The sequence below is a fragment of the Mya arenaria genome, chromosome 13 (genome assembly GCF_026914265.1).
Source record: "Mya arenaria isolate MELC-2E11 chromosome 13, ASM2691426v1".
Taxonomy (NCBI): domain Eukaryota; kingdom Metazoa; phylum Mollusca; class Bivalvia; order Myida; family Myidae; genus Mya; species Mya arenaria.
The window spans coordinates 53,910,253-53,928,622 of NC_069134.1; the positions used below are offsets into that span (position 1 = coordinate 53,910,253).

The 18,370-nt window shown below is 36.8% G+C and overlaps 1 long non-coding RNA gene across 1 annotated transcript; it reads right to left on the reverse strand.

Moving 5' to 3' along the window:
- Nucleotides 1-1,003: 1,003 nt before the first annotated feature.
- LOC128214300 (uncharacterized) lies at nucleotides 1,004-1,908 on the reverse strand. Its single transcript, XR_008257902.1, has 3 exons — nucleotides 1,739-1,908; nucleotides 1,306-1,388; nucleotides 1,004-1,104 (listed from the first exon to the last, which is right to left on the reverse strand). It is a non-coding gene; the product is annotated as an uncharacterized LOC128214300 (long non-coding RNA).
- Nucleotides 1,909-18,370: the final 16,462 nt, after the last annotated feature.

Here is an 18,370-nt window from a genome sequence, read left to right on the forward strand (position 1 = left end):
ATTTTTACTATCTAAAAACAGATTTTCGTCGGTGAATCGCTGAATAGAAATGTTTATGGTATCAGTGTTAGAGAACAAGTGCACGTGAATATTGATGTGTTTCAGCAATTCACCAAGGTGTCATCTTTAAAGAAGCAGGCGCCTTGCCACTTCAAAGACGGCACGTGTCAACGTTGTTTAAGTTAACATTTATCAATGCATGTATACATTACACCTTAATATCATATTAGAAAAGAAAATAACACCTTATTGATTGTAATGAGAAATATAACCTGGACATGCTAAAGATTTGGTTAGTTCTGGCCCAAACAATACAGATAATAATAGTGATAATAAAAATAATAATAACAATAATAATAATAATAACAATAATAATAATAATAATAATAATAATAATAATAATAATAATAATAATAATAATAATAATTATAATATAATAATAGTAATAATAATAATAAAAATAATAACAGATTTATTTTAAAAAGGTAACACATAATGACAGAATTACAGTGTCAACTTTAAAACATCATATTTTCAATATGGCCTAAAACAAAACATAATGACAAACATCTTTACACAATTCACACATGTATACATACTATTATTTAAATATCATCAAATACGATAAACAACGAGTCATATAAAGCATTAATGAATAAACATGTTAATTATGTTAAACACAAGGAATACAAATGAATGATAATGATTTTAAATATCAATGCATTGATATAGAACATGGCTTTTTCGCAAAACACTTCAACCTCTGATAACAGTTATGTAATCACACTTATGTCCTGCAGAAATTCTAGCATACAAGACACAACTCCCAAATTATCCAAGACCACCTCCCCCCCCCCTCCCCCCCCCCCCCACCCGCACACACTTACTATTCGGCTTTTACCTCAATATAGTTGAAGTATCTCAATGAAGGAAATCCAACATGATACTTCGTGAACGAAATTTCAATTTGGAATTGCCTTATAGTTTCCTGATCAATATACGACCGAACATACAGTCATTTTAGTCACTGAGTCAGACAAACTGTTAAAACACATTCTTCGTTTTCTCTCTGTATGTAGATGTATCTGACGTGTTCATGTCCACCTGAAAGAAAATATTATTCAATGTGCATTATTTCAAAAAGCTTTATTTAATGACAATTGTACTGGGAATTTTGCATTTGTAACACTAAATTCATCATCATCATCATCATCATCATCATCATCATCATCATCATCATCATCATCATCATCATCATCATCATCATCATCACTCACTGTATATGCATAAACAACAATCACTTACATAAAACCTCTGTGATGCTCAGCTCCTAACCGGAAGTTGTCGAGGAGGGCTGTTACGTCATCAACATACCACAATCGGCGAAACTGAAGAATCACAATTCATTTAGTAAATAATTGCTATCTTGCTATGTGTTATTTCATAAGTTATACTTATTTAAAGCGTAGCTTGATAATTTGTATGCATTTATCATAACATTCTATTCATCATAATCATCATAATCATCATCATCATCATCATCATCATCATCATCATCATCCATCATCATCATCATCATCATCATCATCATCATCATCATCATCATCATCATCAACATCATTAGCAGCAGCAGCAGCTTCAGCAGCAAAAACGGCTGCAGAAATAGCAGCAGCAACAAGATCGTCATCAGCAACACCTTAGTAATTCTCTTCAACATGTGTGATAGACAATCGCTTACATAAAGCCTCTGTGACGGAAGTTGCGGGAGCCGGCTTTGAATGAGTATATGGGTCTTAAAGATATGACGTAATCAACCCAGCAGAGGTCGATACAGGCCTGTCGCATCATGCTAGCGGAAATGGTTGCAGAAACCTGAAGAATAACAAGTGCAAGAAAACATTTGTTATCTTTGTCATACTATTTAAGCATAGCATTATATTGTGCATATTTTTGTCATTACCTTTCTTTCAGCACATGTGTACTATTAGAATGTTCTATTATTCATTCCGAAAATGTATAGTGTAAGTCAAAGCTGCTATAATTCAAAAATAAATTCATCTGGTGTTTGTCTGTAGCGCAGTTTCATCTAGCACCATTATGTAGCGCAGCTTCATCTGGCGTTTGTCTGTAGCGCAGTTTCATCTGGCGGTCGTCTGTAGCGCAGTTTCATCTTGCGTTTGTCTGTAGCGCAGTTTCATCTAACACTATTATGTAGCGCAGCTTCATCTGGCGTTCGTCTGTAGCGCAGATTCATCTAGCACCATTCTGTAGCACAGCTTCATCTGGCGTTTGTCTATAGCGAAGTTTCAACTAGCACTATTCTGTAGCGCAGCTTCATCTGGCGTTTGTCTATAGCGAAGTTTCATCTAGCACCATTCTGTAGCGCAGCTTCTTCTGGCGTTTCTCTGTAGCGCAGTTTCATCTGGCGGTCGTCTGTTGCGCAGTTTCATCTTGCGTTTGTCTGTAGCGCAGTTTCATCTAGCACTATTCTGTAGCGCAGCTTCATCTGGCGTTCGTCTGTAGCGCAGTTTCATTTGGCGTTCGTCTGTAACGCAGTTTCATCTAGCACTTTTTAGTACCGCAGCTTCATCTAGCGACTTTCTGTAGCTTAGTTTTATATAAATTAAAACCAAGAGAGATATTTAATATGTTCAACAATTTTTTTTACCAAACATAAGACTATAGGTTTTATTTCGCGCTTGACTAAATCTGATATCTAAAAATATATGATAAGAGTTTCCTAGCTATTCAATATCTACTTCAAAATTTAGCTGTAGAAAACAAATAAACATTCGGGATAATTAAGTAAATATCGGACCGTTATCGGAGGATCATGGGCCGATATACAGACATTCTGACTAGATATCGATACCTATCCGATATGGTTATGCTCGCTGGGGAGTAGCAGGTACATTTACTGATACAGAGTAACAGGTACGATAGCAGGTACAGTGTAGCCTGTACGGTAGCAGGAACAGAGTCCCAAATACGGTAGAAGTTACGAGGTGACAAGTACAGACACAGAAACACCGCAACAAGTACGCGCAGCATGTACAAAGTAGCAAGTACAATAGCAGGTCCAAGGCAACTCATACGCTAGCAAGAATAAAAGTAGGTAGTATTATAGCATTAACAGAGTAGTAGGCAAGTCATACGGTACAGAGAAGCAGGTACGGTGGCAGGTACAGAATTGCAGGTACGGTAAAGTTAGCAGAATAGCAGAATTGTAGCAGGTGTGGAGTTGCTGGTACGGGAGGAGAAACAGAATTGCAGGTACGGTAACGTGTGCAGAAAAGCAGAATTGTAGCAGGTGTGGAGTTGCTGGTACGGGAGGAGAAACAGAATTGCAGGTACGGTAACGTGTGCAGAATAGCAGAATTGTAGCAGGTGTGGAGTTGCTGGTACGGGAGGAGAAACAGAATTGCAGGTACAGTAACGTGTGCAGAATAGCAGAATTGTAGCAGGTGTGGAGTTGCTGGTACGGGAGGAGAAACAGAATTGCAGGTACGGTAACGTGTGCAGAATAGCAGAATTGTAGCAGGTGTGGAGTTGCTGGTACGGGAGGAGAAACAGAATTGCTGGTACGGAAGCCGATACAGAGGGTATGGTAGCAGGTGCGCAAGCAGGTACAGGGCAGCAGGTGCGGAGGCAGGTACAGGGGAGCAGGTACAGGGATCAAGTAAAGGGGAGCAGGTACGTTCGCACATACCGTAGAAGGTACAGGATGGAACGGAAGCAGGTACGTTAACAGATACAGGAGAGGGGGGCAGGTGAGGTAGCAGTCACGGTTGCAGATACAGAGGGGGGTTGCAGGTACGGTCGCAGGAACGTGGGGGCAGGTACGGAGGCAGACACGGTAGCAGGTACAGGGGAGGGGGGCAGGTACGGAAGCAGGTACGGTAGCAAGTACAAGTGGGGTCAGGTACGGCAGCAGGTACAGGGGAGGGGGTCATGTACGGAAGCAGGTACGTTAACAGATACATGGGGGGAGTAAGGGACAGGTGGGGCAGGTACGGAGGCAGGTACGGTAGCAGATACAGAGGGGGGAGTAGGTACGGTAAAAGGTACGATGGCAGATAAAGGGGGAGCAGGCACGGTAGCAGGTACGGTAGCAGTCACAGGAAATCGGGCAGGTACGGAGGCAGGAACGATGGCAGATACAGGTGGGGGGCAGGTACGAAAGCAGGTACGGTGGCAGATACAGGTGGGAGCAGGTACGTTTGCAGATACAGGAGGTGGGGGCAGGTAAGGTAGCAGGTACGGTAGCAGGTACGGTCGCAGATACAGGGGGGAGCAGATACGGTAGCAGGTACGGTGGCAGATACAGGTTGGGGGCAGGTACGCAAGCAGGTACGGTGGCAGATAAAGGTGGACGGGCAGGTACGGAGGCAGTTACGGTAGCAGGTTCATGTGTGGGGCAGGTACGGAAGCAGGTACGGTAGCAGGTACAGGTGGAGGGCAGGTACGGAAGCAGGTACGGTGGCAGATAAAGGTAGGGGGCAGGTACGGAAGCAGGTACGGTAGCATGTACAGGTGTGGGGGTAGGTACGGTAGCAGGTACGGTAGCAGGTACAGGTGGAGGGCAGGTACGGTAGCAGGTACGGTAGCATGTACAGGTGTGGGGGGCAGGTACGGTAGCAGTTACAGGTGGGGGCAGGTACAGAAGCAGGTACGGTGGATGATACAGCAGGGGGCAGGTACTGAATCAGGTACGGTAGCAGGAACAGATTAGCAGGTTCAGTAGAAAGTAAAAAGTAGCAGGGTTTTATTTTCGTGCAGAGTAGCAGGTTAGGTATAGGGTCAGCCAAATTAGCATGTCGATTTTGGACAAGATTAAAGGTACAAGAGTAGTAGGCACAGAAGTTCAGTTACTGTGGCAGTTAGAGAAGGAGGTACAGAGGAGTGTGCATAGCAGTATCGGTTGAATGAACAGGTACGTATCAGGTACAAGTGTAGCAAGTACGGTAACAGGCACAGAGTAACTGGTACGGTAAAGACACGGGGTAACAGGTACGGTAGTTGGTACAAGATTGCAACTACGGTAGTAGATACATAGTAGCTGGTACGGTAGCTGGTACGGTGTAGCAGGTACGGTAGCCGGTACAGTCAAGTGATCATGGCCATATCGGATCGATATCGGCATTTGGTCGGAATATCGGTAGATCGGCCCAATGATGGTCCGATAATGGTCCAATATTTAGGTAATTATTCCCCTAAGTGAATTTGTGCTAGACTAAATCATGAATTATAATTTCAGTAACTAGAATACTCTTAATATATATTGAATACTGTATGGGTGTTTTTTAGCCGATCAGAAAATGCGTTGGTCCAATATCCAGTCATATGTTTGGGTCGCACTTCCTAAGAATTCTGTTTTCATTTTGCTTTGAAGATTTCTGTTTTACAAGAGAAACAACTGCCGTAAACTATAGTGTGAGGTATGGGCCAATCACTGAGTATACCTTTCTATGTGGCCAGGAGTCATCCAAATCGATTGTGTACAAAACAGAGACGCAATGATAATAGAGTTTGAAAGGGAAATAACTTAATATTATTCAATATATGTAAGGGGAACTACTTAGTTTTAATTTAAGGTATGTAAGGGAAATAACTCAATCATTTCTCAATATATGTAAGGGAAACTTCTCTATTATAATTCAAGGTATGTACGGGAAATAACTCAATTATTATCTACGGAATTGAAGGATGGTAACTTCTCTATCCTTTTCACACCAAGTTCTATCTAGATCTAGACGTATATGAGCAATAGTATGAAGAAACGTGCAAATATAAATAATGTATGAATTACTACTTGCTAACGTATTACCCACATTTCTCTGTTACGAGCTTTTCCCAAACCTTAACCTGTCGTAGTTGGACGAATCATGTCACGTGGTTGAATAGCTTCGACCTCAAAGTGGTCTGAATAGATTTTTTTACGACACGGACGCCGTGGAAGGTGGGGGAAGTCCTGGAACTTAAAACATAAAAAGAATAACAATTTGAGTGTTGATCTAAAAAATTCTTTACAGTTATACAAAATATACGTACAACCATGTACCAAAAAATGTTTCGGATTAGATTCTAAATACATTCGATCTGGACCGAAATTATCGTATGTAGCTAGCAACGACTCGTGAATGTATAGATCAAATGAGTCAAAATAATATATATGGCCATCATCACCATTCGGAACACCTCCGATGTTTGTAGGTACATCAGTAGAAGTAAGTAAATCTTAGATAATGGTTATAATTAATTGTCGTGTTTTAACGTGTGTTAAAACTATTTTTATTACTAAATTTAAATTAATTGCCTGTTAAATGAATTCTTGCCTAAATATTTAAGATTCTCAAGAGAAAAGTCATTTGGGGCGTAATATAAACAAGTTTAACTGCTCTATTGAAATTAACAATCGATATACTTGCAGCATAGTTAAATTGTAAAGAGTTCTGACATTGTATACCGTCCGTATACATCAGAGGTTGTTTTTGATGGAAACTGGCCGAGGTATTCCTAATACATCAAGCCACACATCCTTCATAACAAACATTATCAATCATTTATAATGAAAATAAGGAAAATCAAATATAAAGAAAATCAATTTCTTGCATACCGGACGTGTGTTTCCGTTCATGTCACCAGTGCTGGAAAAAAACATCCTACATACCCCATGTAATATGAGTCATGCGCAACAACGCGCCACTACTTATTTCATTTATTGTATGGTTTATGAAAAATATATTATGCCATTTCAATAAAGCGCAATGAAACATATATGTTTGCAAGACTTTTGATTAAAATTAAAAATAAATAATCGTTAAAAAACGCTATATTTTGTTATTCAAAATTACTGCGCTCTATGACGTCAGTACAACAGCGCACACGCTTTTTGGTGTAATTGTTCAAAAGTTCGATTTGAACGTCATTTTTCCACAGACTGATAAATTTATATGTGAAAGAAAAAGTATCAATCATGTGTTTCCGGTCCGGATAGAAAAATCCGACCCTCGGCACACTGCGTGGCCGGTAACTCGGCAAGCTTCGTTACCGGTTTACGCACGTGCCCTCGGGTCGGATTTTTCTATCCGTAACGGAAACACATGATAGATACTTATATTCCCATCATTCAAGTACAAATTTCACAAATACAATTGTGACGGGTTGCAGACCATTCTTTGTTTATTCTTGCTGAGCGTTTGCGTTTTTTCACGCTGGTATGCAATACGGCCTAGCTTATTTCTTGAGTAATACAATTATTGTTTTAAATACAGTCTATTTGTGGTATTTTCCCTGAATATTCGATACAAAAACGTGTTTTTAAGAAGTCATTACATCCCTTACCACTTAACCCCTGCTGGGTATAATCTTTCAGTTATGATCGTGCTCGGGTGACCCTTGATCTGGCAACGTCATTGGTGTGACGTCATCAAACAGAAGCCTGTTATCACAAACACCTAGTGTTTTCCAGGCGGGTGTCGACTTCTGATAAGTTGCGGAATTAAAATTTGAAAAATTGATTTTTATTTCCTGGTGTCAGTCATGAAACACGAGCGTCGTTAGTTTTATTTATTTGAAGTAATACGTTTGTACCCGAGTATAAACATAAATCAAATGAGGTTTTCGTTTTGGAAAATAAAATAAAATGATTTGGTATCTTAATGTAACCACTAGAAATGGGATCTAAGATAAAGTATATATACTGCGCCATGCGTTTAGAAAGTTTTCGTTTTGGGGAAATTATCATGAAAGAAAAGAAATATATTGTAAGAAGAAAAAATATAGTCAAGAAAAAAGATAAATCCCACACTTATAATCAAATTTAAGGCTTTTGTTGCATTTTCTTTTCTTCTCGGCAGTTTTCGTGGCAAAGTTCGGTTAACATCGGGCATTTCCGTCAATGTCCGACTTCTCACGATCTCATCCAGAATTATTCTCAAATCTATATCAAACAACAGCTCCGAAATTAAATAACATTGCATTGAAAACAAATATATACGAGCAAAGGAAAGACAAAAATAGTACACTGTTAAATGAAGTCTGGTTAACCAGCCCCTACCAGTGTGTGTACGATATATTGCAGGGGCGGCTCCCGGAATTAACGTAAGAGGGGGCGTTACTTAGGGGCGCAACCTTTTGTCATGCATCCCTCCCTCTGAACCGAAGGTGTATGGCATGAACTGTTTGCATGTGGATTTGGGCTTACTCAATCAAGAAAGTTTAACAATTTGTAGTCGGACATGATGAAATATGGGCGTATTTTATTATTTTTTCACTCCTATATTGACATAAAAAGTAAACTTTGACGATTTAAGAGGGGGCGCGCGCCGGATGCGCCACCCTTCTTAATCCGCTAGTGTATTGTTTTATAGTAGGAAGGGGACCGGACATGCTCATACGGTGTACATGTATTGTGTATGGGTAAGGAACAGGCTGATATCAAAATCTCGAAATGTCTTTAGTCTAATGCGCTTAATGTTCTTAATTTATTTATAACAGATGCACTCTTACTCCCAAATAAGATTTATCACAATTAATATTATTGTTTCAATATTCCAAAAAGTATTCATCAAAAAGGATGAATACATGTCGAAAACAAAGGTTACCGAGTTAAATTTTAAGGAAATAAGCATATAACACGGTCTTTCTACCTTATGAGACTATAGCAGACGACAGTAAATCGTTTAGCATTCACCAATCATTTAATATGTTTGCGCTTTCTGCTATTAGATACACAGTTACAATTTTGTTATCAGTAATTTATATTTTTCCATTCATGCAGTGTTTAGTAAGTAGATAAAGGTTTATCAGTCAAAATTGAAGTTTGTTATACAAATGTATGTATCGATTTTGAAAAAGATTGTCACTTTAAACTTGATTCAACAAAACAAAAACAAGGTTTGCATGGTTATCTGAAAGGACTCGATCATGGTTTTGAAAAATGCTAAGGGAGTACACATATTTCGAGAATAATGCCTAGTTCGGATATTTAGCTCCTTGACATTATTCCGGCGGTTATGTGTTAAGTCTTCTTTGGGCTCACTTTAACTTCCAGGTTAACGTTTAAGAGATTACTTAAAACGTCAAGATTGTAACGTACGCACCTGTTATCAGGAAGACATGGAGTGCCCGGAAATTGGGTCTGCTGGGGCAAGGTGAGGTTGGGGGAGGGGGTGGCGACACGATTTCCCTCCGTTGTTCACATAACTGCACAATGTTGATCGGGTCCACGTCAATCTCGTATGTCGTTCTTTTGGAGATTTTGTCTAAAAGAAACACACATAACGGGAATAACTATTTTATCAGCGCTTTCAACGATCACTTATATTGTTTTTATTTTACTCCGAGTACAAGACGATAACAATACTGTTTGAAACAACATTACTAACTATTAAGAGTTTTCTTCAGGTAAGTAAATGCTATAAAAACAATCAATATACATATTAATTAAATCTTAAAAAAATATTAAAAGGTCAATTTTTCAAAAGTATCAATTGATAAATTGCATTTGATATCTCTGCTTTTTATTATCACCATCATCACCATCATCATCATCATCATCATCATCATCATCATCATCATCATCAATCACATTTCTTACCAAACAATTCCCAAGTCGCTTTGTTCTCGTCTCTATGGTGATGTGCACGTGACCTTCGAGCGGGCGGAAGATTTTGTTGACGTCATATACCGGAAGGTTTGAACCTGGGCGTTTCCGATGCAATGCCGACTTCCGGTGTTAGGAAAGCTATAATTTCTGAAACGAGTGGCAGTAATGGCGGCAAAAAAAATGTAAAAATGTTATTTTCATTTTCTGCTTTTCACAAAGTATTACATAACGGTGTGAAAAGGGCCAACGAACGCGTATGACTGTATCAAAAAATGATGAAATAAATGCATTTAACTAGTACTATTAATTTAAAGTTCAATATCCAGCAACGTCCATATTCATGTTTGATTTTATTTATTTGCTTAATTTTAACTGCCAAGTTGATATTCCGATTATCATGTTTTCATTATATTATGATTAGAAATATATTTAATTACCTAACAAAACAAAATGGACATAATTTTGTGAACAAGGTTTGCCCATCAGACTGCCACATTTTCGCGTGAAAATTACCCAAATTTCATGCCAACAAGGTGGCGAATAACATGAAAACGAAACTAACATGTTCTGCTACCCGGGTTTGGTTAAAGCAATCTTGGGAAAGATGCTGGCGCTTGCATTTTCACTGTAAGATTGAGAAAACCAACAGAAAATGCTAGTCTGATTTTAATGTTATTATAATAAAAAATGAGCAAGGAATTCTCTACAAAAAGATTGAGCTTGCCTTCGAAAGAAAATGTTGTTTCCCGAAACTTAAATACCATATTTACTATATTAAACGTATTATAATAAGTAAATATATAGTTTTGTTTGTAATGTTGTCGTACCCTAAGTGTTTTAATCACCTTGTCCACAAAATACAACATCAAAACAAAATCTAAATAACTTTCAATTAATGAAACAATTTTGATTTTTGAATCATCCATGAATTATGAACGTCGTGAACAGAATTAATTATTTACGCATTTAATCAAAACTTACTTATAAACATTCATACATACAAGTGTTTGTTTTCGGAGGTTTTTAAAAAAAAATCAATTTCGGAACCATATAATGTTGTCAAAAATAACGATATCTATATAAAAGAGAACTGTCAAACTCGTATATGAAATAAACACTTGTGTTGCAGTTTCCGCTCGGGTGTTTCCGTGATTACGTTCGGTCAAGATCGTATAAAGTCGGGCACATTCGGCAATGTTCGACTACAACTATACCAATTCCTTCTGGCCGTGATCTTCAAACTTTGCATCAAAACTGAAATGGTAAAATCATCAGTAAATAGTATATAGCGAACAACATAATACCGATAAGTGACCGATTGAGCTATATGTTCTTAAGCGCAGTTTGACAAGTCAAAATTAAAACAGAAAATAACCAGGTATTGATGACTCGAAGGCTCACTATAAGCATCAGATTGGTATATTTTAACATGTGTTGGACAATAATCTTGGATTATAAGTGATCACAAGTTATGGCCCATATCTCACTTAAGAAAATAATACAGCCCGAGCAAAACTGAGCAAGTTTTAATCAGAAGGAGTTTAATGTTAACTGAGAAGTAAAAAGCAGCTTCAAATTTAATACCTACATGCACACTTTTCAATGTCCAAAATATATCCGATCTCTTCTTATTGTAAAACAAACTGAGCTCCCAAGATACCGTTTGCATATGCGCAGTGCCCATTTGGTAAGCGGTCCTTAGGTAATCAGATTTCAAAAGCTGATAAGATTACCCGCGGACATTGAACAACACAATGGGTGTGAACATCGAAATGTACCAAGCTTTCCTGAGACGGCTAAGTGGTCACGATTGACAAAATACAGTGTTAAGAATGTATATGAAATATTCGAATATTAAAGGTTTTACGCCACGAGTGTTAATTCGTTATTTATACAAAACATGGTTTTAATCAATTAAATGTATTAATACCCTTTATACAATGTCCTGTGTATTCTAAATGTAATAATTATTGATCGTCGCGGATTCGTCGTCTAGTGGTAACGCACTTGAATGTCAATTCAGGGGTCGCAGGTTCGATTACCCGCCGCACCACTAAACAAATACTTATCGCCTTCCGGGATAGACGTTAAATGGGGGTAACGTGTGACAGTGCTATACACTGGTGCATGTTAAAGGCACTGTACACCAGATTGGCACCAAAGTTTTTTTATGTAACGAATCTCAGGACAATTATCTAATTGAATGTGTTACACTTTGATATCATAATTGTTAAAAAAAGTACCAAAATGTAAATAAAAAGGGTCGGAGACCGGGTTCGAACACATGTCGCCAAAATTGCAATCCAACGTCGTATCCACTGAGCTACGACGGCTTACTCTACATGGGTATACACCTTCCTCGATAATATCACGTGATAACACCGACTAGCAAATCAAGCATAATGAATAAATTCTACCTGGTAGACATACCCAGTAATCTTTTTAATGGAAAAATACGAAATAACTGCTAAACTTAAATAAATGGTAAACTATGTGGTACTTCAGTTAGTAAGTTTCAATGCACTGTACACATCGATGCCAAGTTTATGTCAGTTTTCGACAATTATTTTTTCGCTATTTCATCTTACGGAGTACAGCCCCTTTAAAGATCCAGGGTAGCTCTAACCAGGGTTACATTTTATCTGCGCACTTTGCTCCAAGAAACGTATACTTATAAGCTATCTGACCATAAATTGTAATAATTACTCCGAAAAGCGACTGTGTGTAGGACACGGACAGGCATAATGATGACCCAAATGAGCGGCATACATGCGCCGTTTTAAAGAAGAATGAATCATATGTAGAAGGTGTTAAGATGTTGGATGTCATACTAATACTCCATATGGCATGTAGAATGTTTTGCCAAGTTTTTATACAGTTGTATTCATTGCTATTTTTGTATGATTTTACTCATAGTTACACCATATGCTATTTTTGGCACAAATCTCTTTTTTGCGCCATATTGCCATATTTTTTGCACAATCTTTCTAATATTTTCACCATATTGCAATACTTTCACCCAGCTGCGTTTTTTTTTTGTACGCCGGATTACGGGCTATTTTGTATGTATAGAATAAACCCATTCACATATATGTGCGTTTTGCTATGCATGTGTTATAACTGTTTGATTTTTTTTAAATATCAAAACGGTCAAAACATAAATATACGAAATCAAGCAAGGTTTTGTCTTTTTATTTAATACCTATACTAAATGGTGCTCCGGATATGAGGTTTTCCTGTCCATATAATAATGCACGGGCCCCCACCCCCACTCTGTTTCAGCTACATAACATTACCTATTTTTTCTTTGGACCAATAACGAATTAACCGGTTGTCCGGTTAGCGCAGTGGTTAGCGCACTCGCTTCTCACCTAGGCGACCCGGGTTCGATTCCCGGCTTGGGCGCATGTGAGTTTGGTTTGTGGTCACCAAGCCGGACAAGTGGGTTTTCTCCGGGTTCTCCGGTTTCCCCCACAACACAAGACCACACTCTCGCGAAAAATCGTGCCAACGAGAGTGATTAATGTAATGTTGTAATAACTTGTTTCACAATCGTTGTAAAATAAATATGTTTAGACTAACGAATTAATCTTACTCGCAGATTTTACTAACGGCACCAGTAGCATGTTAATATTCAGGAGAACGGTTTAAAAATGAAGATTAGCGCGAAGCAGAGAACACTTCCGATCCATCTTGCAACTAGTTATTTGTCAATTCGAAGATCATAAATTGTAGCATTTCGCCAATACCAAAAAGACGTCGAATTTGCGTCATCGATAGTAAAAAAAATCGTTTGCATTTTTCAACAAAACTTACCTGAACAATTCCAACATAATTACAACAGAAGAGACAATGTATGCATATATATACTTGCATTATCAAACACAAATTGAAAACAAAACGTACACAATTCATGTCAATGATAAAAGGTGCTCTCTAACAGATTAACTGTTTTTACAAACAAGTGATAAAAGACTGACAAAGATCAGTTCACAGATTTTTAAATTTCTGTTTTATAGCTAAAGACGTTACTAACGGTTTTAAAAAATGCATAAAACATCAATTTTTGAAATTAAACATAAAAATCTGCGATCTTTTTTTGTCAGCAGTCTAATATCACTGGTTTCCATGCATTTTAGCATAAATTGGCTTGTTCCAAGGCAAACAATAAATAAAAAAAAATGTCAAAACGTTCAATCCGTGAGAGTGCAGCTTTCAGCAATTTGATACTTACAGAAACAAACGATCAGTACGAACTGTTTTCGAGAATAGAAACAAAACGTGTTCAAAATGTATCTTAGTATTTTACAATACAATTGGTAATCTTTAAACAGCGGCGTTGAACTTATTTCTGATATCACAGTTATCAAATATGTGACATCAGCGTTTTTAAGGTTTTATATATTTTTAAATATATGACATACTTATGGTGCATGTATGGCCTATACGTCCGAATGTGATGTGAGTGGTGACACAGACAGCACCAGTGACATTTGAGGGTGCTACACAGGTACAACACCGCCGGCATAAACAAAATATCATGTTGACCACTAAACATATCCTGGGCTAAATGTAAGGCTCTGTGGTTTTCCTGAAGCTTTTTCTGTTTTTCAAATTTTAATAGAATTGTCCACTCTGCGTCCGTCCTCACGTACAAGACTTTCAACTAAATTGAAATAACGTGATGTTCACTGCATTGGTTGGAATTCATGATATTGCGGGCGTTAAGAAAATAATATAAGATAAGTAAATGCGCATTCTTCCTGAATTTAATCTGCTTGCGTTGCTATAATATACTCTATTATTGTGTACCTATTTGCTTTTTTAATTTGCTAAGTGCTGCTTTAACAGTGCCTCTGCTTATCATGTGTTATTTTGAAGAAAAAACCTGTTTATTTTTTAACCTTATAAAGAAATTATGGATTGTACATATGTAAACATATCCGTAAACATTTCAATGGCTTAAGATATTTGATGCTTTGAAATGTTGAAAATGTTAACATATACAAAAGATACTATATGTATTTGTTAAATATGTGAAAAGAAATCGACGATTTCTCTTTGTTATTTATTATACATGAAATCCAAAGTAAACAAAACATGATTCTTTATAATTCATTTTTCGGGTTCGTGTTTGCTTTGGTATTATTTATATTTCACAGTATAAATCAAGTTTTTTCAGTTTTAAATGGGAGATGAATATTAGATAAACTTTAAGTTGTAAAAATTGTTGAACTCAAAGTCACATTGAGTATTTTTGCTTTACCCTTACGATATATTGTACCTTGATAATATCTTCTGATAACCGCCACAGTCTCAAAGATGGACTCAAGGCGCTAAAAATTTCTCTGGCGTTTTCGACTTCAGAAAATACTGGTTTTCTCTTACAAACGTCTTCATTGTACTTAATTATAAACATACATTCTTTTTGGAAAACAGCAACGAGCCAAGCCGATTTATTTTCATTTAAACATAGCGTCAAAGCAAAATAGAAACTATACGAGCGACACAGCATTACATGATCAGAAATAGAGATTACATATATGTTGTATTTAAAACAAAAGGATCAAAGCCGAACAAACAGTCAAAAGAGACAGGAGGCACCACATTACAACAAATAGCAAAACAGCAAATGACATTGATATCAAAATAAAGTTATTACCTTATGGCGCTTTGAACACACAACTGTTAAACTTTTATTCTAAAAATCTTAAACAAAATGATAAATTATCATCAATAGCTATCCAAAATTACAGACTTACATCTATCGTCTGATGTCATGATACTTCAATATATCAATGTTGTTCGTTTGGAGTGTAAGGGTTAAAGCATGCGATACAATAACATACTTTGGAACTAAATAATATCGTCGAATATTGTTTTAAAGCTGTATACACAATTCATAATATACGCTAACATTCACTGTTTGCCATGTCTTTGACGAATATTTTTTTCGCTTGGGAAAGTCTAGTAAAATATGTATTATTCTTGATTGTACGAAATAACATGGCTCAGTTATGTGCTGTCAACTCATCAAGTCTTCTATTGTAAATCATGAAAATGAAGCACAAACGTCTTAAACCATTTATTCAGAAGACAGCTAATGATCGATCAAACACTGTTGTTATATCCCAACCAGGTGTGACCACCTGAAAACTGCACTCCCGCAGATTGATTGTTTTGACATATTTTTTTTATTATATCCTTTGTCTTGTAATGAGCTCATTATTTGCGTTAATGTCTAAAAAGCAATGAAACAAGACTGCTGACAAAATTCAGATCGCGATGTCTCATATTTAAGTTCGAAAATTGATATTTATGTCTGGTGACTAACGCTTTAACAAAAATGAGGTTTTTTCGGCAGTTTTCCACACCTTTGAGGTATGTTCTATTGTAAATCATCTGATTAGACTAAATTTAAAGCATTGATACTAAAACAGCTGACAAAAACTTAAAAGGCGAAACTGTCAAATTTGTGTGAGTGCAGCTTTAAATCAGTAAAAAAACCTTAAACCAAACACAATCAATTGAAAAAGTTCTACCTTTGTTTTCGACGTACGATTATATGTACTTAACCATAAACATCATATGTGAAAAAAGAACTTGGACTTGGATTGAGAATGGGCGTGGTCATTAAGTAGGTTAGGTAAATGAAACAATCTTCCGTTGTCTTTTCAGAAGGTTTTAAACGTAGTTAATGCCCGGGCAACAATTAGCTAAGCACAGTCTCCTTCGAAGGACCCCTTAAAGTCCTTGTTTAAGGTATGTTTTGCATGACAATCCCCAGCTGCTCATCTTCTGCTAATTGCACTGATGTCACAGTATGGGCCAATTTCCTGTTTGTTTATTTAGGGCCATTTAGGGCCCATTTCTATAATAAAACCTCCAAAACTGCACAGCAGGATATTCAGATCGGAGATCGGATAAGACAATTAGACAATAAAAATAAGATCAATACACAGAGTTTGTGTACAATACACGTTTTTTTTTGTTTTGTTTTTTTTGGGGGGGGGGGGGAGGGGGTCACTTATAGAAGGATTAAACTAGGCATTTAATGTCAAAACATATAATTAACATAAGCCTTGAAATCGATTCAGCATAATGTTATGGATGCCTTCTTATACAATTATCATTTGTGGAATTTAATTCAAAGCACCTCCTGGCCGGGAAACATTCCCTTAGTCATCAGTATGGTGACTTCCGGTGCCCGCGAAAGCCAGAACCTTCTGTTGTACATTGATTTCCCATTGTTTGTGTCAGGTGATGTTGACTGAGAAAACAACGATTACGACTGGCAAACACACACCACAGTGTCTGTTCTGGGTTAATCGGGTTCTTCTCGTACTCGTTGATCACGTAAAAACAGAAACAGAATAAAGCTTTTAATTAATTTTCACAAAACTATTTTATAAGAAGGCTCTCATAACATAATGTTGAATCCCTTTCAAGACTCGTGAGCATTATATGTTATGTTCTGACTTTAATGGGTCCTTCGAAGGAGACTGTGCTTAGCTAAATGTTGGCCGAGCATAAACTATGATTTAAACCTCATGTGCAGACAAAGGGCGGTTGTTTACCTTAACACTTTAATGATCACGCTCTTTACACCAAGCAAGTGCAAGTTCTTTCTTTAACATACGAATATAAGTACAATACATATAATCGTACGTAGAAAACAATGATATACTTTTTTCATTGATTGTGTTTGTTTTAAGGTTGTTTTCACTTTTTTATTGACTAAAGCTGCACTGTAACAGATTGACAGTTTTGACTGTATTAGTTTTAGTCATATAAGTCTTATTAGTCATATGATCCACAATAGAACAGATTTCAATTCTTTGAAAACCGCCAAACAAGTCATTTTTCTTAAATGTTTTAGCCATTAATATCAATTTTCGAAAGTAAACATGAAACACTGGTATCTGTTCTTTGTCAGAGACATTTACGCTAATAATTAGCTCATTCCAAGACAAAAAACAAGTTCTCAAAATGTTTAATCTGTGAGAGTGCAGCTTTAAGCTGGTCACACCTGGTTGGACACAGACCACAGTGTTTGATTGATCGTTATATGTTTTCAAAATAAATGACTCAAGAAGTTTGTAATTCATTTTAATATTAACAATCGTACAATTGATGGGTAGAGAAAATGTGCATCCAGTATATAATACTGATATCTGACTTATGTGGTAAAACTATCAATCTTGATTTAAAACACATTTTCGTCGTCTAATTTGCGTCATTTAATTGTGGTGTAAGAGTATTTCAGTATGTGTTTTTTGTTTGATCTCGTATTTAAACAATAAATATCAGTTTGCAATACAAGTTTATGTTTATATTTACGCAAATGTTACCATTCATGTTTATTTCAATCAATTAATTTAGCATACAAATAGTTGTTTCATATACGACATAATACTCTATTTCGTATATGGCATATCATTCATGTGGTCTTTACAAATTACGAAGAACAGTCACGGTGTCCTACTTCTAAAATATTTACTACATTCTCAATTTGAAATTGCGTGTTGGTGTAAATTGTTTCAAAGAAAATTCACATTATACGAAGAACTTTTTTTCATAAAAATCATAAAGGTTGTTAAAAAGTAAAACACCATGACGCACTTGAATCAAGTATCAAATGATGAATCGCCCAATTGTTTTCGGTTTACCTCACGAGGCAGAAACAAAGCAAATCAATGTTTAAACAAAACAGATCCGGGTTTCGAGATAAACAACTTACGGACTTCCATGAAAATCCGC